This window comes from Chiloscyllium punctatum, chromosome 32, assembly GCF_047496795.1.
Source record: "Chiloscyllium punctatum isolate Juve2018m chromosome 32, sChiPun1.3, whole genome shotgun sequence".
Lineage (NCBI taxonomy): Eukaryota > Metazoa > Chordata > Chondrichthyes > Orectolobiformes > Hemiscylliidae > Chiloscyllium > Chiloscyllium punctatum.
Genome location: NC_092770.1, coordinates 11,303,943 through 11,330,366, shown reverse-complemented (window position 1 = coordinate 11,330,366; position 26,424 = coordinate 11,303,943). Strand labels below are relative to the sequence as shown.

The 26,424-nt window shown below is 41.9% G+C and overlaps 2 long non-coding RNA genes across 2 annotated transcripts in view; one reads left to right on the top strand and one right to left on the bottom strand.

Annotated features, from left to right (window-relative positions):
* Positions 1-26,424, bottom strand: part of LOC140457894 (uncharacterized) — a 109,112-nt gene that overhangs the window by 30,577 nt on the left and 52,111 nt on the right. The gene's annotated exons all lie outside the window — the stretch shown is intronic.
* LOC140457893 (uncharacterized) overlaps positions 22,558-26,424 on the top strand; it is a 98,369-nt gene continuing 94,502 nt past the window's right edge. The window contains exon 1 of the long non-coding RNA XR_011953407.1: positions 22,558-22,647. This is a non-coding gene — a long non-coding RNA (uncharacterized lncRNA). The remainder of the gene's footprint in view (positions 22,648-26,424) is intronic.

The following is a 26,424-nucleotide window of genomic DNA, read 5'->3' as shown; positions in this document are numbered from 1 at the left end:
GCCAGATTCTTTGGATTTTATAGGAGGACAGTTGAACAAATGCTGATATCGTTCTTGGAGCCAGATCACCTAGCATTAAAAAAAAGGTGCGATAAGACCAACTATGACGGCCTGCTCCCTATATTTGGATGTTTAAAAGGTGTGTCAACCACCAGGTCCTGTTTTTCCCAATTTTCATATGGCCAGCATTTCAGGGCAGGACAAAGTAAACACTCCAAAGGTACTCTAAAATTCTCTTTGAATTGCACCAGCATTGATAAGAATTAATTGGAAGCGCTTGCTACCAATTGTTCAAAACGACAACAATTTGTCCGTCAAGCTGCATCATGCTTCGAGCCCAAAAGCTGTAATGGGGTGATAAAGTGTCAGCAGGGAAGGATGGAAAAGGGAGTAAATCTTTCACTCTCAGATTTCACAGTTTCACAGGATGTCCTGCTCCACATGCCCAGAAATCTGCGGGGTCAGAATTGACTTATTTAGACCCACAGCAGGAACCTTGCAAGTGTCCACCGTGAGTTGAGGGACAACTGCTGATGTGGAGGATCTTTGCGCATTGCACAATGTTCAGCATTCAGTATGGCTGTTCTAGGGTGTTCACCTTTGTTCGTGAATTGGAAACAAACAAACACTATATTAGCTGACTGACGATTCTTGACTGTTGGTCAACTATTTTTACAGTCTTTATATAGTAAATAAATGAAAGTGAGGAAAGAATATTTAAAGCTGAGTATGCACATTATTAATGATTTTTATTTTCTCCATCTGTTCATGCAGCAATGCCCAGAAGATTAAACTTTAATTCCTGGGAACTCCAATTCTCAAAGGTCAATGCCTCTGTTATTTACTTTGTACAAAGTGGACACCGGAGAACGGAAATGCTGCATGTCTCTTACTGTGGAGACAAGACCAGTTGGCTCCAGAAATTATGTGCATACTGCTAACCATTTCCCAACCATACTGTCATCCAGTAGCAAATAATCTGTTCTTGGGTTATATCAGCATGGCTGTGAAAACCACAATTAAGACACATATTTAATAACAGGATCTTTGTAACTGAATTTAAAAAAACTCAATGATTATGAGCTCTCTAACCATAAAAGTTGGAACTATACATTTGTTTGAATAATTAGAAACATCCTTTAGACCTAACCAACTTGTGTACGTCATTCAATATTAAATTTTTCCATACGATTCTTTTTAAGTTGTAAAAATCCACAAAACTCATGATTGTTATCAACATAATATGTTCTATTCATCCGGATGCCATATTTAATACAATCTTGTAACTGTTAGAGAGCAGGAAGTGTTGTGTCACGGATTAGGATGACAAAGGAGTTGGAAGTTTTTTTATGGGAAGAGATTCTGTATCAAGAAAAGTATCTGTGCTTCATTCAAATGTTCTTATTCAGTAATATAATTAAAATAACCCATCCAGTAATCAATCAAATACTGGAATATCATTGTTTACCTGTGTCTAGAGTCCATTGATTTATAACAGACCGTCAATCTTCAGTAATTACTTTAGCCTTCTGTCAATCTAGCACAAAAGCTCTAACTTTTGTGATGACTTTGGGAATATGTGGCTCATATTCCAGTATGGTACATATGTAAGATGTAACACGATCTACCTTATCACATAATTTAACCACCTCAACAGGATCAGACACTAACCTTCCAGAATCAAGAAAATACAGGCCTTGTCTCAATTTGTCCTCAAAACTTTAACATTTCAGGTTTTGTAAAATTTCTTTATTCAGAGCAACAGAAATGACCAGCCTAAAGTGTTGATGCAATTTTAATACCATCCTCGAGATAGTCAATTCCCTACATCATGCCTTGTGCCAAAAAGGCTAATTCTCCTTTGCACTGTTGCAGGTGGAATGGTCTTTGTCACGGCCCACATGGGCTCCAAAACCCAAAAGGCACTTAACCAAGAGCAATGAAATGGTCAGATTAGGGATCTGATCATACTGCCCCTATCTCTGCTCAAGACATTGGCAGTTACACCACTGAGGAGCAATAGGAAATGTGAAATTAAGGTTTTGTCATTGCTAAAGAGTATCTGCATAGGTCACAGGTGAACTCTGGTACTAAGTAAATGAACCCTACAATAATAAAAACATCACAGCTGGTAGGAATTGTGGAGTATGGCATCAACCACTTCACATTCCTCATCTTCTTCCTCGCCTTCTCCCTTTCTGAATCACCTGAAAAGAGAATGAAGATTTTGCTATGGTCCTCCTGCAGGTCTATACTCCACTGCTGTACAATGTTGTGCATCAATTCTGGATGACCTGCCTGGATTGAAAGACCACTTCTGCATCTTCATCATGCTGATCGCTGGTTCAACCACATTTTTGTCTGTCACATGGCACTCTTCTAGTTCTGTAAGACTTAATTATTCTGTTACCTAACAAAAGACACTGGCCACAATTGAAGTATGCCTCCTTCATCTTCCAGAGGCAATTCCTTGAGTCTGTTTGCAGATCTGAAGCCTTCAAGGTGACAGTGAAAAAAAAACAACATGCAACTTCCCAAAACCATCTAGGAAATACCTAAGAATCTGGCATCTGCCTGCAAAAAGATATTTTTATGGTTATGTATCAGGTGAACATTAAGGGGATGGAAATTCTTGCAGTTTCTAAATATGCCTGAGTGATCTGCTATTGCCCCATTACCATGTTTGGGCAATTATTGATACCCATGGGAGCCAATCAGAGCTGTGAAAGGGAGCACACATTCATCTGCAGTGCCATAATTGCCATTCCTGACAAACAATCCACTGCTGAACTGCTTTACCCACTTGTGGGTCACAAACTGAGGCATCCTGAATATATCACTGGTAGACCCTCACAAGGATCCAGAGTCAAAGGAGTTATAGCTTGAGATGACTTTGCAAATCACTCGTAAATCAATGCCACCAAACCCAGCAGTGATTAGATCTTCTTAGTCATCGAGTCAGATAGCATGGAAACAGACCCTTCATCCAACCAGTCTAAAGTAGTCACACCTGCCTGCTCCTGGCCCATATCCCTCCAAACCTTTCCTATTCATGTACTTATCCAAATATCTTTTAGTGAAATCTATTCTTGCCAACCTTTAAAACAAATCAGGACCTCTTTAGTGTAGCAGCTATCACTGCAATGAATAATATCAGTTCCATTCTATGAGTTGTGAATGTTTGCTGGCATTTAATGTGACAATCTGATGGCATTTAGTGTCCCTGAGCACCTCCATGACCCAATGACCCACCTCCTTTCATTTTTTACCCAACCTGACTGACATTCCATCTCTTACATGGCCCTATTCCCACATTGTGCACTGATAGCTCCCTGCATGTCATCCTGTGGACTTGCCCCAAATAATTGCCTGCATCAAAACAGAAAAGAACAGAAACAGTGTTCTTTCTCCCTCCCACTCACCATGCCATCCAGGACTCCTTACTATTCCCTCTTCCACTCCTCCCCCTCCACAACTCCCTTCGAATCCTCCTCCCTCCAAGCTCCTCCATTGCTTCTCCCAATCACCATGGGAATGTCAGAGAGCAGGAGGAAGCAGATGTAAGATGGAGCTGGAGGTGGGTAAAAGCTGTGACACGAGAAAGTGGGTGGAGGGAACAGAGACGTAACAAGAAGCAGGAGGAAGTGGAGGCAGAAGAGAGCAGGGGGCAGGACTGACAGATTACTATCCACATCTAAAATAGCAAGGTTTACACAATGTTGTTCTTACTCCCTCTAACTTGTTCTTCCCTGCACCTCTTCTTCCCAGATCCTTCACTGAGCAAACCCACTTGGCAGCTTACCTAGACTCCTACCCTGTACCCACCTAGTACCCTGTCCTTCCTGCACTTGAATCTCACTCTTATCTTACACATAATTTCACTTTCATAGGAGCTGTCAAAGTGGTTGTCTATGATTAAATACATTTATCTGGACATTTAAGTTACCAATAAGTTACCAATACCAGCAAGCGACTGTTGGAAAAAAAGGCATACAGTTTGCCTTGCCTAAACTATCCTGTACCATCAAGGACCCATCAGAGTTAAAGTATGGCTTTACATTTCTGAAATAGCCTTGATTAGAATCTCCAATAGAAAATTCCATATCTTTGAACCATAGAATTCCTACAAAGCAGAAGGAGGCCTTTTGACCCATCGGATTTTCACCAACCCTCTGAAAAACATCCCACCCAGAACTCCCTCCCCATTTATTGCATATTTAACAATATTTAAGAATAATTTTATTTAATAAATTCTTAAATGTTTACGCGTGCTGATTTCTTTCCCCATATGCATGCATAGAGTTAATGCTACAGATGAAAGAGGCCAAGTATTTGCAGTTCAATTTGTACGTAGTGATAATGATAACGCACAGTAGAGGGCACTATTGATACCTAAACACAAATCACTTCAAAATGATTAGAATGACTTAATAATGTTGCTGAATGGATTTCAGCATTATTTCCAATGCAAATGTAAGGTGCTTAGACCAGCTGGCCAGCCATCTGTCTCTCCATCTCTAAAATAAATATACACTCTCTTTAAATAAAATACTATTTGTTTGCAATTTGGGACTGTTTAACTGTAGGGATGATTTGAACCTTATGTGCCCATAGGTACAGGGATGACAGAGATTTAATGTCACTGCACATCTCTCCACCTCTTCATTCCTCTTGCTGCTATTTCAATCTCGCCATTTTTAGGCTGTTTTTCTAACACTGAAATGGCAAAAGGGTAGATTCCCATACATGCTTTGACAGAGTTGTAATGCTGTCAAGTCACTGGCAGCAATATCCCAAGCGCCAAAAGCAGCATAGCTAAAACGAAACCAGAAATGAACAAAAACACTGGTCTCACTCCTGCCAACTCACCACTCACTTCAAGACTCACTACTGTTCCCTCTGCCACTCCCCTCCCTCCACAACTCCCTTCCACTCTTGTTCCCCCCAAGCTCCTCCTTTGTTCTTCACTGATCACCACTGGATTGGTAGAGAGCAGGAGAAATTTTGGGATGGACAAAAGCAGGGACATGAGAGTCAGTGGCTGGAGGGAACTGAGAAGTAACAAGGAGTGGGAGGCAGTAGGTGCAGGAGAGAGAGCAGGCAGCAAGACAACTACCTGGTCAGGTCCACACCCCCCTACGACCCACCCTCCCATTCTGGCACTCACCCCTGCCACCGCAGGAACTGTAAAACCTGTGCCCACACCTCCTCCCTCACCTCTATCCAAGGCCCTAAAGGAGCCTTCCACATCCATCAAAGTTTCACCTGCACATCCACTAATATCATTTATTGTATCCGTTGCTCCCGATGTGGTCTCCTCTACATTGGGGAGACTGGGCGCCTCCTAGCAGAGCGCTTTAGGGAACATCTCCGAGACACCCGCATCAATTAACCACACCGCCCTGTGGCCCAACATTTCAACTCCCCCTCCCACTCTGCCGAGGACATGGAGGTCCTCGGCCTCCTTCACCGCCGCTCCCTCGCCACCAGATGCCTGGAGGAAGAACGCCTCATCTTCCGCCTCGGAACACTTCAACGCCAGGGCATCAATGTGGACTTCAACAGCTTTCTCATTTCCCCTTCCCCCACCTCATCCTAGTTTCAAACTTCCAGCTCAGCACTGTCTCCTTGACTTGTCGGGACTTGTCCTACCTGCCTATCTCCTTTTCCACCTATCCACTCCACCCTCTCCTCCTTGACCTATCACCTTCATCTCCTCCCTCACTCACCCATTGTACGCTATGCTACTCTCTCCCCACCCCCGCCCTCCTCGAGCTTATCTCTCCACGCTTCAGGCTCACTGCCTTTATTCCTGATGAAGGGCTTTTGCCCGAAACGATTTCGCTGCTCGTTGGATGCTGCCTGAACTGCTGTGATCTTCCAGCACCACTAATCCAGACAACTACCCACATCTAAGACAGCATATAAGCAATATAAGCAATATTGTTCTCCCTTCCCCTCACTTAACACTCCCTCAATCATACCTCCCCAGACTCTTCACAGACAAATTGTTGGAATCTTAGGCTGACAAGTTCCAAGACCCTGATGGACTTCATCTTAAAGTCTTAAAAGTTGTGACTAGTGAGATATTTGATACAAATATAAACAAAAAAATGTTGGAGAGACTCAACAGGTCTGGCTGTATCTATAGATAGAGAAAACAGAGTTAACTTTTGAAGTCTAGTATGACTCTTCTTGGAAGTTCTCTATCTCTGCTATTGGACATATCGCTGGCCAATCTCTCCACTATTTTAGCTAATACTAGCAATATCTTCCTCATCGCTCTCACACACCTCAACCTGTGACATCATTCATTCTGTACTTGCATTCTCATTGGCTTGGGACACTTCTCCACAGTAATAGCTGGTCACTCACTTTTATCTTAATACCAGCCTCTCTCTTATTCGAAGAGGAAACAGCCCACAACAGGACAGAAAGAGACAAGGAAGGTGTGCTAACCATTATTCAGTTCTTTACCCCTTATCAGCAGAGGATCCTGACTCCGAATACCCTGGGAAGGGCCTGGATTGGTATCAGAGGCTGCCCTTGCTGAGCTAGGGTCCCCTGAGTGAAGGCTATACACTTTGACTGGACTGAGGCCTGCTGACTACTGTGACAAGCTTCCTAGCTTTTGTGTCTGCGCTAAGTGGTACAGCGGGTCAGTAGTAAAACGAACCTGGTATCTCTGGCTGAGAGATGACACAGCAATGCAGGTAGGAACAAGGTGAGTGAGATTTGTAACAAACAAAGATGCTGGAGACGCAATCTGGTCCAGTTCGTGATCTGGGTGTGTGCGCCTGAGCGAACACAGTCCTTGCTGCATATTATAATCATAGGTACTAGTGGATCTGAGATAAAGCATTGAAGTGCAGAATCATCCTGTAAAATGGATCAACTCTGGGCCATAAGAGATTGGAGTTGCTGGCACAGTTTGAATACCTAGTCTATGGATGTGGGGTGTATGCGGTCAGTGCCATGTGTGTACCTAAGATGTTGGTGCCAAGCATCCATCAGGAAGGTCTTTGAAGCCACTGACAAATTGAGCTGTTATGAACTTGCTCTGGTTTCCATGTTGAATTTTCCTAATGGCCAGTTGGTATGGCGAGTTGGGTTGTTGACAAGGCATTTACCAGCATCACCTGGGAACTCGTTGCTGCCTAGTGAGAATCTCACAGGCCTGCTTGAGAAAAGTATGCAAGCTGTGATGAGATAAACTGGGCCAGACATTTCATCCAGTTCTATCGCTCATGTCACCATAGTCCATGTTCCTCAGAGCCTGGTAAAATTCAGTCCTTTTACCTGGAATTGGCAGATTGTCTTGCAAGATAAGGTTGGATGAACAAGGCTCCACTGCACCTTTGAAGACTGAAGTGATTTGATTGAAACATATAAGATTCTGGGAGGTCCTGACAGAGTGATGTTTTCTCTTGTGAGACATTCTAGAAATATGAGCCATTGTCTCAAAATAAATGGTCACCCATTTAAGAAGCATATTTTTCACACAAAGGATCATGGACCTTTAGAATTTCTTCCTCAAATGGTGATGAAAGCATAGCGTTTGAATATTTATCAGGGTCAGATTTGTAGGTTCTTGGTAAGCAATGGCAGAAAGGTACTTGTAGGTAGGCAGGGATTTGGAGTCATTAGATCAGCCATGACCTCACTGAGCGATCAAGTGGCCCACTCCTTCATTGTATGTTGACAGCTCCATTCTGTTCATTCTAGCTCTCCCTCACAATCACTTCATTGATCCTTCCATCACATTTCTCTGCTTTTTCCCATGCTTTTCAACACTTCTTTCTTCCTTCCCCCCTCACTGTTTCCCAGACTCCATTTAATGTTTCTTCTTACTCCCACTGCTGCTCTTCTAATATCCTCCATTGTTTTATCCTACTCTCTTTACTGCTCCCTCCAAGTCACTTCACTGATCACTCTTGTCCCTCACACTGCTCTCTATTGCTTCCACTCAACTGCACCTCTACTGCAACCTGCTCCTGCTCATCACTTGAGAAACACAGAGCAGCTATAGAGGCTGAGCAAGATTTGTGTGTCTGGACAAAAAGCATTAGAGAGTGGCAGGGGTGGGAGAAAACTGAGAGTGGAGTTAGCATTGATCAAAAACTGAGCTGGACCGGCCATTTAGATATTAGGTCTACAAGAGCCAACAGAGTCTGGGAATTCTGCAGCAAGTAACTCATCTCTTAATATCCCAAATCCTGTCCATCATCTAGAAGGCACGAGTCAGGTACAAGTGATGGAAGACTCTCCATTTGCCTGGATGTGTAGTTTCAGCAACACTCAAAAAGCTTGACACCAACCAAGTCAAAGCAGCCTGCTGAATTGGGACCCTTCCATAGCCTGTGGTATTCATTCCTTCCATTCCAGATGCATAGTGACTACAGTGTGTACCATCTACAAGACTCACTGGAGAAACTCACCAAGGATCTTCCAACAGTACCTTCCAATCCACAGCTTTTGGCATTGAGAAGGAGAAGGGTATCAGATGCACAGAAATGCCACCACCTGCAAGTCCCCTCCAAGTTATACCCCATCCTGACGTGAAACTGTATTACTCTTCCTTCACAGTTGCTGGATAAAAACGTTTAACTCCATTGTTAATACTATTCCTGAGAATGGCTGTACCGAGAGTAAACGTACTACAACAGTTCAAGAGGAGGGCCTTCCATCAGCTTTTCAAGAATCATTAAAGGTGAGCATTAGTGCTGACTGAGACAGCAACATGCACATCCTATCAACAAAAACAAAACCTTAGGATATTTGCTAGTTTAACATTTCCTCCACATTCAGAGAAAGCAAAAGAATCAATAGTGATTTCATATTGTTATTCAAAATAATCTTTTTTTCTGTGTTCTCAATGAAATTTGTACTTGCAGAAACTTTGTCAAGCTTTTGACCAGGTTTGCAATCTTGATCTTCCTCCAGAGCTGAAGAGTCACTTTGGATCCTGAAGCATTCCAAACAGTCATGCCAGACTCAGAATCTTAATGCTTGTTACTTTCTCTGCAGGTGCTGCCAACCTTGCTTTCTCCACGCTTTCTGTTTTTAATTTAGGTTTCCAGCTTCTGCAGTGTTTTACTGTATAACGCCAATGATAACAACACCAATGACCTGATGCAGCAACTTCTTTTACAGCTACAAGCAGACAAGTATATCAATCAGAAGGAGCAATAGGCTACTTGGTCCCTCTAGCCTACTCCATCATTGAAGAAAATGATCTAATTGTAACCTCAGCACTACATTCCAGGCTACCCCATTAAGTATTCACTCTCTTTCTTACTAAAAATCTATCTGCCTCTGCTTTAAAAATATTCAAGGACTCTGCTTATAATGCCTGAAGTAACTCCAGAGGCCACAGGTATCCCATCATCAAGTCACCCTTCATTTACATATGGGAAATCCTTGACACTGATCCAGCTTCCTCAGAGCCAGCTCTCAGACTGAGCAGAACTTCTGACACTCTTGTTTATTACTGTCAGCCAAGGCTCCCTGACTGTACCGGATTAACAGTCCCAATCAGGGAACTCATATTCTCTGAGCTCCACCTTGTTACAACCAATACAAAGCCTTTGTGCAAGACAGTTCCAAAGATTAACAGCTATCTGTGTCAATTAAATTCTCCTAGTCTTTGTCTTAAATTAGTGACTTCTTACCTTTAAACAGCAAACTCTATTTCTAGATTCTGGGACAAGCAGACAGCCCCTCCAAGTCCACTCTGTCAGGATCCCTCAGGAGCTCATATGTTTCAGACAAGTCATGTCTTACACTTCTAAACTCCAGTGGGATACAAGCCTGACCTGACCTTTGCTTATGAGATAAACCACTCTTTCCAGGTATTAGTCCAGTAAACATCCTCTGGACTGGTCATAGTGTATCCTTCCTTTAATAAGATGACCAAAACTGCACACAGAATTGCAGATGTACTCTCACCTTAGCTGTAAGGCCATAACATATAGGAAGAGAATTAGGCCATTTGGCCCATTAAGTCTGCTCTGGCATTTGATTATGGCTGATAAGTTTCTCAATCTATTCTCCTACCTTCTCCCTGCAACCCTGTATCTCCTTACTAATCAAGAACCTATCTATCTCTGTCTGAAATACAGTCAATATCTCGGTCTCCACAGCCTCCTGCAGCAATGAGTTCTACAGATTATGCACCCTCTGGTTGAAGAAATTCTTCCTCATCTGATTCCTAAAGAGTCGTCCATTCACTCTGAGGCTGTGCCCTTGAGTCTTAGTTTCTCTATTGAGTAGCAACATCTTCTCCACGTCCACAGTATCTCAGTATTATGTAAGTTTCTATGAGATCTCCCTCATCCTTCTAAACTACATTGAGTACAGGCTTGAATAGTTGTGGTACCAGCACTGGCTACTATGATACTCTACTTGACACCTGCTGCCATGCTGAATAAGACTCCTTTATTCTCATTCTCTGCCTTCTGCCAGTCAGCCAATTCTCGATCTATGATAGTACCTTGCCCATAATACCATAGCTTGTTATCGTATACACAGCAGCCTCCTATGTGGTACTTTGTCAAAAGCCTTCTGGGAATCTAAATAGATCATATTAACTGGCTCTCCTTTGTCTAACTTGTTTGTTACACCCTCAAAGAATTCTAACAATTTTTTCAGGCTTGACCTCCCTTTGACAAAGCTGTGCTGACTCACCCCTATTTTATCATGCATTCTCATCTTTAACAACGTCCTTAAAATGTTACCAACTACTGACATCAGGCTAGAGTCATAGAGATGTCCAACATGGAAACAGATCCTTCGGTCCAACCCGCCTATGCCAACCAGATGTCCCAACCCAATCTAGTCCCACCTGATAGCACCGGGCCCATATCCCTCCAAACTCTTCCTATTCATATACACATCTGAATGCCTTTTAAATGGTGCAATTGTACCAGCCTCCACCACTTCATCTGGCAGCTCATTCCATACACATTCCACCCTCTGTGTGAAAAAGTTGACCCATTTGTGTCTTTTATATCTTTCCCCTCTCACCTGCCATCTAGTTCTGGACTCCCTGACCCCAGGGAAATGACTTTATCTATTTATCTATCCATGCCCCATATGATTTTATAAACCTCTATAACGTCACCCCTCAGCCTCCGTTGCTCCAGGGAAAACAGCCCCAGCCTGTTCAGCCTCTCCCTACATCTCAAATCCTCCAAACCTGGCAACACCCTTGTAAATCTTTTCTGAATCCTTTCAAGTTTCACAACATCTTTCCGATAGGAAGGAGACCAGAATTGCCGGCAACATTCCGACAGTGGCCAAACCAATGTCCTGTACAGCCGCAACATGACCTCCCAACTCCTGTACTCAATACTCAAACCAATAAAGGAAAGCATACCAAACACCTTCTTCACTATCCTATCTACCTGCGACTCCACTTTCAAGGAGTTATGAACCTGTACTCTAAGGTCTCTTTGTTCAGCAACACTCCCTAGGACCTTACCATTAAGTGTATAAGTCCTACTAAGATTTGCTTTCCCAAAATGCAGCACCTCGCATTTATTTGAATTAAACTCCATCTGCCACTTCTCAGCCCATTGGCTCATCTGATCAAGATCCTGTTGTTATCTGAAGTAACTTTCTTCCCTGTCCACTATACATCCAATTTTGGTGTCATCTGCAAACTTACTAACTATACCTCTTATGCTCGCATCCAAATCATTTTTGTAAATGATAAAACGTATAGGACCCAGCACTGATCCTTGTGGCACTTCACTGGTTACATGCCTCCAATCTGAAAAACAACCCTCCACCACCAGCCTCTGTCTTCTACCTTTGAGCCAGTTCTGTATCCAAATGGCTAGTTCTCCTTGTATTCCATGAGATCTAACCTTGCTAATCAGTCTCCCATGGGGAACCTTGTCAAAAGCCTTACTGAAATCCATTTAGATTGATGCTCTGCCCTCATCAATTCTCTCTGTTACTTCTTTAAAAAACACAATTAAGTTTGTGAGACATGATTTCCCACGCACAAAACCATGTTGACTATCCCGAATCAGTCCTTGCCTTTCCAAATACATGTACATCCTGTCCCTCAGGATTCCCTGCAACAACTTGCCCACCACCGAGGTCAGGCTCATTGCTGTATAGTTCCCTGACTTGTCCTTGCCGCCCTTCTTAAACGGTGACACCACGTTTGCAAACCTCCAGTCTTCCAGCACCTCACTTGTGACTATCGATGATACAAATATCTCAGCAAGAGGCCCAGCAATCACTTCTCTAGCATCCCACAGAGTTCGCGGGTACACTTGATCAGATCCTGGGGATTTATCCACCTTTATGCATTTCAAGACATCCAGCACTTCCTCCTCTGTAAGATGGACATTTTGCAAGGTGTCGCCATCTATTTCCCTCCAGTCTATATCTTCCATATCCTTTTCTACAGTAAATACTGATGCAAAATACTCGTTTCATATCTCCCCATTTTCTGCGGCTCCACACATAGGCCGCTTTGCTAATCTTTGAGGGGCTCTATTCTCTCCCTAGTTACCCTTTTGTCCTTAATGTATTTGTAAAAACCCTTTGGAATCTTCTTAATTCTATTTGCCAAAGCTATCTCATGTTCCCCTTTTGCCCTCCTGATTGCCCTCTTAAGTATACTCCTACTGCCTTTATACTCTTCTAAGGATTCACTCGATCTATCCTGTCCATACCTTACATATGCTTCCTTCTTTTTCTTAACCAAACCCTCAATTTCATTGGTCATCTAGCATTCCCTGTACTTACCAGCCTTTCCTTTCACCCTAACAAGAATATACTTTCCCTGGATTCACGTTATCTCATTCCTGAAGGTTTCCCATTTTCCAGCTGTCCCGTTATCTGCAAAATCTGCTCTCAATCAGCTTTTGAATGTTCATGCCTAATACCGTCAAAATTAGCCTTTCTCCAATTTAGAACTTCAACTTTTAGATCTGGTCTATCCTTTTCCATCACTATTTAAAATCTAATAGAATTATGGTTGCTGGCCCCAAAGTGCTCCCCCACTGACACCTCAGTCACCTGCCCTACATTATTTCCCAAAAGTAGGTCAGGTTTTGCACCTTCTCTCGTAGGTACATCCATATACTGAATCAGAAAATTGTCTTGTACAAACTTAACAAATTCCTCTCCATCTAAACCCTTAACATTATGGCAGTCCCAGTCTATGTTTGGAAAGATAAAATCCCCTCCCATAACCACCCTATTATTCTTACAGATAGCTGAGATCTCCTTACAAGTTTGCTTCACAATTTCCTCTGACTATTAGGGGGTCTATAATACAATCCTAATAATTTGATCATCCCTTTCTTATTTCTCAGTTCAACCCAAATAACTTCCCTAGATGAATTTTCAGGAATATCCTCACTCAGGAGCTGTAATGCTATCCCTTATCAAAAACGCCACTCCCCCTCCTCTCTTGCCTCCCTTTCTATCCTTCCTGTAGGATTTGTATCCTGGAATATTAAGCTGCCAGTCCTGTCCATTCCTGAGCCATATTTTTGTAATTGCTATGATATCCCAGTCCCATGTTCCTAACCATGCCCTGAGTTCATCTGCCTTCCCTGTTAGGCCCCTTGCGTTGAAATAAATGCAGTTGAATTTATTAGTCCTACCTTCTCTGCTTTGTCCCTGCCTGCCCTGACTATTTGACTTGCTTCTGTTCTCAACTATACTAGTCTCAGATTGATCTCTTTCCTCACTATCTCCCTGGTTCCTACCCCCCACCCCACCTTACTCATTTAAATCCTCCTGACAGCTCTAGGAAATCTCCCTGCCAGGAGATTAGTCCCCTTCCAATTTAGGTGCAATCCGTCCTTCTTGTACAGGTCACTTCTACCCCAAAAGAGATTCCAATGATCCAAAAGTGTGAATCCTTCTCCCATACTCCAGCTCCTCAGCCATGCATTCATCTGCTCTATCCTCCTATTCCTGACCTCACTAGCTAGTAGCACCAGGAGTATTCCAGAAATTACTACTCTCGAGGACCTCCTTTTTAAATTCCTGCCTAACTCTCTGTGATCTCCCTTCAGAATCTCAACTTTTTCTATTCCTATGTTGTTGGTTCCAATGTGGACAATGACCTTTCACTGGCCCCTCTCCATCTTGAGAACATTCTGCACTGTCTCTGAGACATCCTTGATCCTGGCACTAGGGAAGCAACACACCATTCTACTTTTATGCGGCTGGCCACAGAAACTTCTGTCCACACCTTGGACTAGAGAATTCCCCAACACAATTGATTTCTTGGAACCCGACATACCCCTCATTGCATTAGAGCCAGTCTCAATACCAGAAACTTGACTGTTTGTGCTACGTTCCCCTGATGTGCTACATCACCCCCTACATTTCCCAAAACAGCATACTTGTTTGAAATGGGTATAGCCACAGAACACACCTTCACTAGATGCCTACCTCTCTTACCTTTTCTGGAGTTAACCCATCTATGTGACTGTATCTGAGACTTTCCCCTCTTCCTATAACTGCCATCCATCACACACTGTTGATGTTGCAAATTCCTCATTGCTTCTAACTGCCTCTCCAACTGATCCATTCAATCTGATAAGATTTGCAACGAACATCATTTATTGCAGACATAATTCGCAGTAACCCTTAAACTCTCTTTAAACTCCCACATCTGGCAAGAAGCACATATCACTCTACTAAAGACCATGTTTGCTCCTTCACAATCTACAGACCCAGAAAAAACTGCCTCAGGTTAGATTAATAGTTACGGCTTATATTTTAAGTTTAATCAAAAGACATATCTCAAAAAAACATATAATCAAGAAAGAACCCACACTACTTACTACTGCAGACTTTCTATAGGCCACTTAAAACAATTAACTTATCTGATTCTGTGCTGTGAACTTCGCGCAAACAGTTCCTCCAAGATCAGTTGTGAATTTCACTGTTTGTTAATTTTTCCAGACGCGCTCCAATGTCTAGTGACACATGAATTCAAGTAGCAAAGGCAGTATCTGTGCAGGATCACTCTGGTGTCAGTTTCTTTCTCTCTCTTTCTCCCGCACTGACCTCACCATGCTAACCGGCCTATAATCATCTGCCTCCTTCCCCCTTTAAAAAGGGATGTTACAATAACCATTTTCCAGTTGTCTAGGACATTCCTTGACTGAAGTGATTCCTGAAAGATCACTATGATACCTCCAGAATCTCCTCAGCTAGCTCCCTGAGAATCCTGAGCTGCAGGTCCAGGTCCAGGTTATTTATCCACCTTCATACCTTTCAGTTTCCCCAGCATCTTCTCTTTGGTGATGGCCACTGCTGTCTGACTCTCTTGGAGCTCTGGTATGCTGCTGGTATCTTCCGCCATGAATTCTGATACAAAGTTTCTATTCATTCTTCCATTTTTTTTTGTTTACAATTACTGCTTCTCCAGCCTCATCTGCCAGCGGTCAAGTTATCTACCTTTTACCAATCTTCTTTCATTCTACTACCTAGCTGATTTCTCATTTCATCTTCTCCCCCACTTATTGCTTGCTTTTGTTGTCCCTGGCAGCTTTAAACAGCTTCCCAATCCTTTGGCTTTCTGTTAATCTTCATTCCATTGTATGTTTTTTCTTTTGCTTTTCTGCTGTACCTGACTTCCCTTGACAGCAATGGTTGCCTTCTCCCCACCTTAGCATTTTTCTTCTTCCTTGGAATAAGTATTTGCTGCAACTCCCAAATTATTGCTAGAAACTCGTGCCAATGCTGCTCCACTATCTTCTCTGTTAGGTTCCACTTCCAATCAACTCGGGTTGGTTCCTCCTTCATGTTGTTGTAATTACCTTTACTTAATTGTAATATAACTACATCTGATTCCAGTTTCTCAAACTGCAAGGTGAATTTTATCATATTATGGTCATTGCTCCCTAGGGATTCCTTCACCTTAAGCTCCTTAATCAAATCTAACTCATTACGCATCACCAATTGCCTGTTCCCTCGTAGGCTCTACCACAAGCTGTTTTAATAAAACCATTTCGTAGACATTCCACAAATTACTTTTCTCAGCATCCGCTGTCAACCTGATATTGATTATTGTAATTGTGCCTTTCTTACATGCCTATTCTATCTTCTAATTTATTTTCTGCCCTACATCCTGACCACTGCCATACCTAACTCCCATCAAGGTCTTTTCTCCTTTGCAGTTCCTCAGCTTTATTCACATAAATTATATGCTTCCAACTATATCATTTCTTGCTATTGATTTCATTTAATTTTTACAAACAAGGCAACACCACCCGCTCTACCCATCTGCCTGTCCATTTAACAGGACACTTATCCTTGGATATTTGTTTCCCATCCCTGATTCCCTTGTTGCCATGTGTCTGTAATGCCCACAACATTATATTTGCCAATATCAATCAGCACAATTTACCTTGTTTTGTACACTGTGCTCATTTAAGTACAACATCCTCAGTCCTGCATTGACTGCCCCCTTCTCTTAGATGTCCTCTTATCTGCTGCGCTAGAAGTTAGATTCCTGATCTTTTCCACACTCTCTGTCCTAATCATTCATCTGGAAACATAATAACCTCTCCTGAGCCCTTATGACTTCAATTTACCTAGTTTTGTGCCATCAGTCATCCAAATGCTTTATGCATTAAGATACCAAGTCCTTAACTTTGTTCTATTGTTGAGTTGCCCTGTACTTTTATGGTCCCTTGGTACAATATGACATTCACACATTCTGTTCCTTCCTCTTGCTTTCTGGTCACCCAATCAACTCTATCACTAACCATCAATCCTACCTTCTCCTTTACCTCCATTGACTTCCATGCAACTAACACCACACTCCAACTATTTAGTTTAAAGTACTGTCTACAGTTAAGTGATTCGCCAGGACTCTAGTCCTAGCACGATTCAGATGGAGCTTACTCATTAGAACAGGTCCCTCCTGAACCAGAGGACACAGTTTAAAAATAAGGGGTAGGCCATTTAGAACAGAGTTGAGGAGAAACGTCTTCACCCAGAGAATGGGGAGTGTGTGGAATGCTCTGCCCCAGAAGGCTGTGGAGGCCAAGTCTCTGGATACTTTCAAGAAAGAGTTGGGTAGAGCTCTTAAGGATAGTGGAATCAAGGGTTATGGGGATAAGGCAGGAACAGGATATTGATTGAGGATGATCAGCCATATCATAATGAATGGTGGTGCTGGCTCAAAGGGCAGAATGGCCTACTCCTGCACCTATTGTCTATTGTTCTTCTCCAGTATTGGTGCCAATGTCATATGAAATTGAACCTGCTTCTCCTACAGCAATCTTTGAGCCATGCATTTACCTTTTTAATCTTGCTGACATTGTGCCAATAAGCTTGTTGTGCATGGAGTAATCTGGCGAATACAGCCTTTTTAGTTATGCTTTCTTAATTTAGCCGCTAGCTGTTCATATCCCCTCAACAGAACCTCTTTCTTCATTCTAACTACATTATTGGTACCTACGTGGAACATGACACTGGATCTTTCCCCTCCCACCCTATGTTCCATAGCAGCCCAGATGAAATGTCCTGAACCTTGGCACCAGGCAGGCAATGTAGCCTTTTGGACTCTCAATTCCGGCAATAGAGACAGCATCTATTCCCCTGCCTATTCTATCCCCATTTACAAATACATTTCTCTTTATTCCCCCCCTGTTGAATACTTCCCTGTACAATGGTGCTTTGGTTAGTTTCCTCATCCTCCCAATTGCCCCCACTCTCATCAATACAGGGAGTTAGAATCTCAATCCTGTTAGACAAGATCAAGGGCTGAGGCTCCTTTAGTACTGCCTCTTGGATCCTTCCACCTGCCTCATTCACAGTCACACCCTCCTGTCCCTGACCGAATCTAAGGGGTGTGACTGCCTCCTGAATCCAGCATCCAGGTAACTTTCCCACCCTGATAATATATCAGTGTTCAAAGCTCAGACTCCAGCTTATCAACTCTGAGCCAGAGGTCCTCAAGCAACAAACACTTGTTTCACATGTAACCACTATGAACCACAATGAGTCCACTAGCTCCTATAACATACAGTACAACACATCTGGGACTACATTTGATTTACTTAATGTGTTTTTAAAAGCAATTGTACTGGTCTTTCAGTTTGTAATCAGGAAATATTCTTCCCATTGACCTTTAATTGATAGATATTCAAATTAACAGTTATCCTCAAGCAATGAACTTACGGCCTTTCTGTGAAGTCAGTGTTTGATTGGCGCTGGGCCCCTGGTTCCAATTTATATCGGGTTGCTGTGTCACTCCAGGTGTGATCCCTCCCTCCTGATTGTGCAAAGCTTTCTGTACAGGGTGCAAAGTTCTTTACAACTGGAGCATAACCTTACTACTTCTCTAAATAATTTCCTTTATAATAGACTGTACTTTGTAACCTTCTGAACTAGGGTTAAGTGTGACTTTAACTCTGACTCTAAGCTTGTTCTAAGCCCTGGCCTTGATCTGTAGTAACTCTGACCTCTGTCCAGTTTTCGCTTAAAGAATCACTAACAGTCTGACATCTAGTAACTAAGCTAGGTTTACAATACGAGTGAAGAAAAAAACAAAATAGCTGATCCATTTCTCAATTCAAATTACTGCTGATCTTATGTCAGGAAAGCACATTACCCTTTTGAGACTTGCTGTCCTTCTCTGGCCTGCTTCCAGAGGATGTTTGCCTTGGGTGGGCTGTCTGTGGTGGCCCAAGGCATCTGGCTGCAAGGGAGGTCTTCTCCTGGTGGTCTCTTTTATAGGAGTGCTTTCTGGAGGCTACATTATTTCTTATAACAATGTCACTTTAGTAATACCGGAAACTTGGCAAATTCAATAGAGAGCTTCATAGTTTTATTTGGCAAAGGTTTAAGGGATAGAATATACAATGGGACATTTTAAATTTTGGAACTGGTCAGATGGCCTGGAAGCAGAAGAGTGAGTGATAGTCCTTAGAGTATGATAGGAGAGAAAATAGAATAGGAACTTCTGTGAGTTCTCCCAATCAGACTTAATAATCTTTGCAGAAGATTGGCAAAAAGCTCACTTCCAGGATTTCTGACCTTCGACTGATGCTATGATGAAAGCAAGAATCCATGAATCTCCTTGGAAATTCCAAAACAATTTCTGACAAGAATGTTAACAGTAAATGTTCGTTGAAATGCCTGAGATCATTCTTGGAACTGAACTTCTGTTGAGACTCTCCCCTACTTCAAAGAACCTCTCGCAGAAATTCATCTATTCTGTTTTTGTGAAATGATGTTTTTACTTGATTTCAATTTTTGAGATTGCCCAATCAGAATATAAATGTTACACTTTAACATCAGTATAATTAATATTATGAGAAAAAGCCAAACCTTTTGAAAAGAGGGAGAAAATTTGTTCAAGACCACCTCATTAGAAATACAACTATAAAGAAGAATGTCAGTCTGATATCTCACTTATCTGATTATTTTGCAAATATACAATTAGGAACTAATTGAACTGAAGATGGTACAGCAATTACCTCCTGTGGTCTTAAAATGGACTGACTTACAGACACATGCAGTTCGATAGTCCTGTGTACTCTGTCTCCTTATTAGATAGTGCAGGTATTGTTTTAGTTTCACTTTTGGCACAGTAATTGCCTATCTCTTTAAATTAGATTAGATTCCCTACAGCGTGGAAAAGGCCCTTCAGCCCAACAAGTCCACACCGACCCTCCGAAGAGTAACCCACCCAAACCCATTTCCCTCTGACTAATGCAGCTAACACTATGGGCAATTTAGCATGGCCAGTTCACCTGACCTGCACATCTTTGTGACTGTGAGAGGAAACCGGAGCACCCGGAGGAAACCAACGCAGACATGAGGAGAATGTGCAAACTCCACACAGACAGTCACCCAAGGTTGGAATCGAACCTGGGACCCTAGTGCTGTGAGTCAGCAGTGCTAACCACTGAGCCACCGTACCGTCTAATTTCATTTCACCAACTGATTTGAAGGAAATGAGAATCAAGTGGATTCAAAAAAAGCATACTATCCATTTCTCCAGATTTGTATACACTTCACAAAGATGTGACATTTTATTCCAGTGTTGGATAATATCTACCATGAGCAAAGCTACAAAGTGTCCAATCCCAAGAAATGGCAATCACAAATCCCATCGCCTCAAGATGTTTTCATCAAATTAGGAAAGAGCTCTGTATTGTCAAGACAAATTCCTTGGAGACTGGGGATTTGGGAATTCCACAGGATCCCATCGCACAACTTTCTTTTGCAGAAACCACTGTCTGACCATTAAAGAATCCGGGCGGTGTGTTTTCGAATCATTCAAGTTGCTAGGCCAGTAGGAATGCCAGAACCAGGAATGAAAATACTTCAGAAGTAAACACTGTCCAGATTTACTGAGTAAACACAGTGAGCATGACAGGACTCAATTTACATTTCCTTCAAAACACCCTTTCATATTTAGATTTAAAAACATTAAAAACTCTTTTGTTACTTAGTTATTCATCAAATTATGTTGTGCTTGTTGAAACAACAATCACAAAAGCTTTAGGGATTGAAGTACTTTGTAAATACCTCTGCTTCTTTACTGAAGTACTCTCAGTGGACCATTATTCAATGCACTTGTCTATTTATTTCAAATGTTTGTGGAAAGTGTCTGACACTTACCTTCAATTTGTAATAATTGAATGGAAAGAGACAAATAAAGCACATAATTGCAGTGTAGTAAGGTGTTTTGCAGTTGGACTAGATGGCAGCATTAATAAAGCAAACAATTGAACTTACAATTTGCAGCTTGCTTTAGGAAAGCACATAATACAAAATTTACCTTCGATTCATCTGCTGATTCATTCAGTGTTTTGCAATTCCATGCTCTTATGGTCATTAGGGAAATTAGTGGGTTGAAAAAATGTCAGCCATTTTTATGCATTAACAGCACTTTTAATATTGGCAAAATTTGCAAATTAGATAACCAAGTGAAAATTTACATTTTTTTTTAACAATTGATATAGATTTTAAATCTCATTGTTTGTCTGCTAATCTGTTAAAAAAAACCCTGATTTTCATTCTCTTTGATTTCAAATTGCAGTTTGAGTCATGGAATTAAAAAGATCTACAGCGCCAACGACCCGGGTTCAATTCCCGCCTCAGGCGACTGACTGTGTGGAGTTTGCACATTCTCCCCGTGTCTGCGTGGGTTTCCTCCGGGTGCTCCGGTTTCCTCCCACAGTCCAAAGATGTGCAGGTCAGGTGAATTGGCCATGCTAAATTGCCCATAGTGTTAGGTAAGGGGTAGATGTAGGGGTATGGGTGGGTTGCGCTTCGGCGGGGCAGTGTGGACTTGTTGGGCCGAAGGGCCTGTTTCCACACTGTAAGTAATCTAATCTATGTGGCCTTTTGCAGAGTTGATGCTGTTATCAGCAATAGTTCAGTACTAATCAACTGGTTCTAAAAATGAAAGGCACCTGCAGGACAGTATATGATGGCCCTTCCATGTTACAATCCATAGCAAGCATTTGATAATATAGCTAGAGAATCAAAGCTAGTTTGTTCAAAATTGTGTTAGAAAGTGGATAATGCAATCTGTTGTGTCAAGCTCTCCTTTTGTTAGGAACTAATGTTACTTGCAATGCCAGCTGTCACAAAACAAGAATGTAATAAAATATTCATTGAGCTGAAGTAATTCAAGTCCTTTTATAATTGGTGGAATTGAAAATGGATCAATAGATAGTTTATTTGAATTTATAGCTTTTGAAGCAACCTGTACAAACATTTGTGTTTTCCAAAACAGTAGGAGCTGGGGAAACTTAGACCTGTTAAGATTTTCTGCAACATGATTCTCTTTAACCCAACCTGCTGTTTTATTTCTTGAATAATTGCTCTCTGGTTCAGCACAAAGTGAGATAACTCGACTTTTCATTGATCCCTTTGATCAGTTTAAGCAAATGTACCAGCAAAACCTTGAATCTTTAATTAAAATTAAATTGCCTGGCTCTCCCTTTGCCATTTTATTCTACTCAATGGTTGAGGCAGAGTTACTGTTCTATAGAATTAAACATTTGAATATTATATCAGATGACAGAATAGAAATTCACATCCTTTTAGCCTGTCAAAACAGTCAATTGCAAACATATAAATCAGACCATTCACCTTAAAGCAGGAAGGTAGTGCATTTTATTATGCAACTATAGAAATATGAATATTTGCAATGTAGTATCCAGCCTGAATATTATTTGTTACTGTAGTAATGAAATTTGCATAATTAGAAATATTATGTACTCGTGTAGCTGATGAAGAAAATTAGCTACTGGAAACTAGGCCAGTCATACCCTTTAAGAGTCTTCATTATATTGAATTAATTCTACGGTTGGTTGCACATTTTCATAATTATGATTCATAATTTTAGAGATACAGCAGTGACGTGATAATGAGGGAGGTGTGCTCACAACTGCAAAAGTATGTTGTCTTTATTTCACTGCAGTAAAGATGTAATTTATTGTCTTTACACGTCTCCAAGACATTGAGAAGCTTCATCAGCGTTCCTTTTCAGAAACCACAAAAGGAACACAAAGGATTAAGTATTTTATTCACAGAAAAGGAAGTTTTACGCTCCACGTCTGACTGAAGAGTCATAGTTGACTCGAAGCACTAATTCAGTTTCTCTTTCCTCAGGTACTGCCAGGTCAGGTAAGTGCTTCCAGCATTTCCTGTTTTTATTTCAGATTTCGAGCATCTTCAATATTATGTTCCCATTAGTGACTTTGTTAACTTACTGCGCACATCTACAGGAGCGCTATAAGACAACATGTGACAACCGCTATGGAAGGAAATATGAAGACAGAGAAAAGCCGTGGATTTTAGGGAGTGCCATGGAAAAGACAGAGGTTTATGGAGAAATTTTACTGCTTAAGATTTCGGCACATGGCAGATAACTGGTCTGAGATCAGAATGTTAATAAATATAGTTTGAAAAAAGAACATCTTGTTCTTTAATTGAAAGAACTTAATAACATCATATTATTTGCACAGAAAATGTTTTATTAATTCTGAAGTTCCTATTTCATGTAATTTTGTGGAAGCTTAGAAACCACGTAACTAGTACTAATAGAAAGATTATCACTAAATATATTTCTGAAAAGCACGGTTAACCAGACTGCTATGATTGCTTTTTGACATATATTTGATTCCAGGTGGAATAGTACAACAGATGTGGATTTTAGTGTCCTGTGATATATGATCAAAATACATCAGTTGGGTGGTTAACAGTTTAGTGGGAATAAGGTCAAGTAATCAGCAGAAGACTCTTATGGGCAAGGGGATCTGAGAGAAAACCCGATGGTACGTAGGAGGGAAATTAAAAAAAGATGTACATGGGGAGAGGGGGAGCAGAAAGTTTGGACTCAGAAGATGAGGGAAAGTTGAAGAAACAGCTGAATCAATAGTTGCAATTCTGCCATTGCCATGCACATGTTCTCTGCCTGAAGGCAGGGTCATAGTTTATAGTTTGATGATGCTTCATCCTGAGCCATTTTCCTGACAGCTTTTTGGGATAGAGCAAGGAGGCAGGTTTCAAATCTGCTTCAGCCAGGACAGGAATCAAACCCACACTATTAGTGCTATTCTCAACTGATATCAGGTAACTTAGCCAATCAAGGCAAATGACCCTTGATTTCAAACTTAGGGACAAAGAAATTCTTGTGCTTCACTTTCAAGGTGAAGGGGCAAAGGAAGGCAATTTACAGATGTGTTTGGTAAAGAAATTTCCATTATTATGGATGAGACTGTGGAGTACTTGGAAGTGCATGGTCAAATAGGGCTTAATCAGCGCGGTTTCGTTAAGGGGACGACATGCCCGTCAAATCAGTAAGAACTTTTTGAGGAAGTAACAAGCAAGTTAGTGAAAGGAAAGCTAGGAGGAATGATTTATTTGGGTTTCTAGGAGACCTTTGACAAGATACTGCGCAGGAGGTTGCTAAGTAAGATACATGTCTGTGGTATTCTGGGCAAGGTACTAGCACGGATAGAAGATTGGCTGACTGGCAGAAGACAGAGAGTGGGATATAAAAGGGTGGCAACTGGTCAGTGCTGGGACCACAATTACTCACAATATACATTAACAATCTGGATGAAGGAATCAAGGACATTGCTGCTAAATTCACAGATGACACAAAGATGGTTGGAGCAGCAGGTAATATTGAGGAAGCGGGAATGTTACAGAATGACTTAGACATGCTAGGAGAGTGGGAAAAGAAGTGGCAGATGGAATACAATGTGGGAGGTTATGCACTTTGGTAGGAAGACTAGAGGCATAGACTATTTTCTAAATGGAGAAAGGCTTCAGAAATCTGAAGCACAAAGAGAATTGTGATTCCAGTTCAGGGTTCGCATAAGGTTAAGATTCAGTTCAGTTGGCATTTAGGATGGCAAATGCAATGTTAACATTCGTTTCAAAAGGGCTAGAGTATAAGAGCTGGGATGTATTGCTGAAGCTATATAAGGCTCTAGTCAAGGATGCGCTAGTACTGGAAGGGCTCCAGCAGACATTTAGAAAAATGATTCCAGGAATAAAGCACTTCCGAAATGAGGAATGGTTGAGGACTCTAGGTGTATACTTGATGTTTGAAAGGTTGAGAGGGATTCTCATTGAAACTTACAGAATATTGAGAGACATGGATAGAGAGTGTGTGGAGAAGATGTTTCCCCAAGTAGGATAGACTAGGACCTGAGGGCATACCCTTAAAGTGAAGGGATGACCCTTTTGAACTGAGATGAGAAGGAATTTCTCTAGCCAGAGTGTGGTGCATCTGTGGAACTCATTGCCATAGGAGGTTGTGGAGGTCAAATCGTTGAGTGTAGTTTCTTGATTAGTAAGGAGATCAAGAGTTACAGACAAAAGGCAGGAGAATGGGGTTGAGAAACATATCAGCCATGATTGAATGGTTGTGAAGTCTTGATGGGCTGAATGGCCAAATTATGCTCCTATATCTTCTGGTCTTATAGAAGAGAAGAAGTCAGGGTAACTTCTAACTCTGGAATGATTGTGTATCACTTGGTGCAAAGGAGGTGAGACTTGGTAGGGTTGGATATGGTCCACCATATCTCACCATGAACTGGATATTCACAAGTGTACACCCTACTGAGGTAGAATTTTACGGTACTTTGTCTGTGGATTTGCAGGCAGGGCCCTGGTAAAATTCCGTGGTTGTCTGTACTATCAACTCCTGACCTGGTCATGATTTAACAGCAACCAGCTGGCCTTGTCCATTCTTGTACCAACTGAAATCCTTAAGTAACCAATTAAAGACCACTTCCCACTAGGCTGAAATATATCAGGCACATGGGAAGGCCAAAGTTGGTTGGGAAGCCTTTCAGGGAGGCCTGAGCCTTCCTGGGCTTTGGGCAGGAAATGAAGAGTGCCTACTTCACAGCCCCTTTTTCTGATGAAAGGCCCTCCTTCATTTTTTTTCAGGTCCTAGGGAGTGTTGCTGTACAAAGAGACCTTGGAGTGCAGGTCCATAGCTCCTTGAAAGTGGAGTCGCAAGTAGATAGGATAGTGAAGAAGGCGTTTGGTATGCTTTCCTTTATTTGTCAGAGTTTTGAGTACAGGAGTTGGGAGATCATGTTGCGGCTGTACAGGACATTGGTTTGGCCGCTGCTGGAATATTGCATGCAATTCTGGTCTCCTTCTTATCGGAAAGCTGTTGTGAAACTTGAAAGGGTTCAGTAAAGATTTACAAGGATGTTGCCAAGGTTGGAGGATCTGAGCTACAGGGAAAGACTGAACAGGCTGGGGCTGTTTTTCCTGGAGCGTCGGACGCTGAGGGGTGACCTTACAGAGGTTTACAAAATTATGAGGGGCATGGGTAGGGAATAGATCAAGTCTTTTCCCTGGGGTCAGGGAGTCCAGAACTAGAGGGCATAGGTTTAGGGTGAGTGGGGAAAGATATAAAAGAGACCTAAGGGGCAACTTTTTCACGCAGAAGGTGGTACGTGTATGGAATGAGCTGCCAGAGGATGTGATGGAGGCTGGTACAATTGCAACATTTAAGAAGCATTTGGATGGGTATATGAATAGGAAGGGTTTGGAGGGATATGCGCCGGGTGCTGGCAGGTGGGACTAGATTGGGTTGGGATATCTGGTCAGCATGGACAGGTTGGACCGAAGGGTCTGTTTCCATGCTGTACATCTCTATGACTCTGTGACTCTATTTATTGTTACCCTTTGGAAAAGCTAGTGCATGCTGCTTCCAGATCTTCATACCCCATTCAGCCCCTCCCTGGTTGGGACTTCACTCCAGGTCTCATAAAGAATCTTTCACAACTTGTCTATCATCCAGTAACTAGTATTTCTCACTGGAGACTGGATACAGTCAGAGCAGTGGTCACAGCTCCCGGTGGGCTGAGAGGGTTCTCATGGGAGAATTTTATCCCTAGGTGAAGGCAGAAGTCTCACCCTGAGCCATTT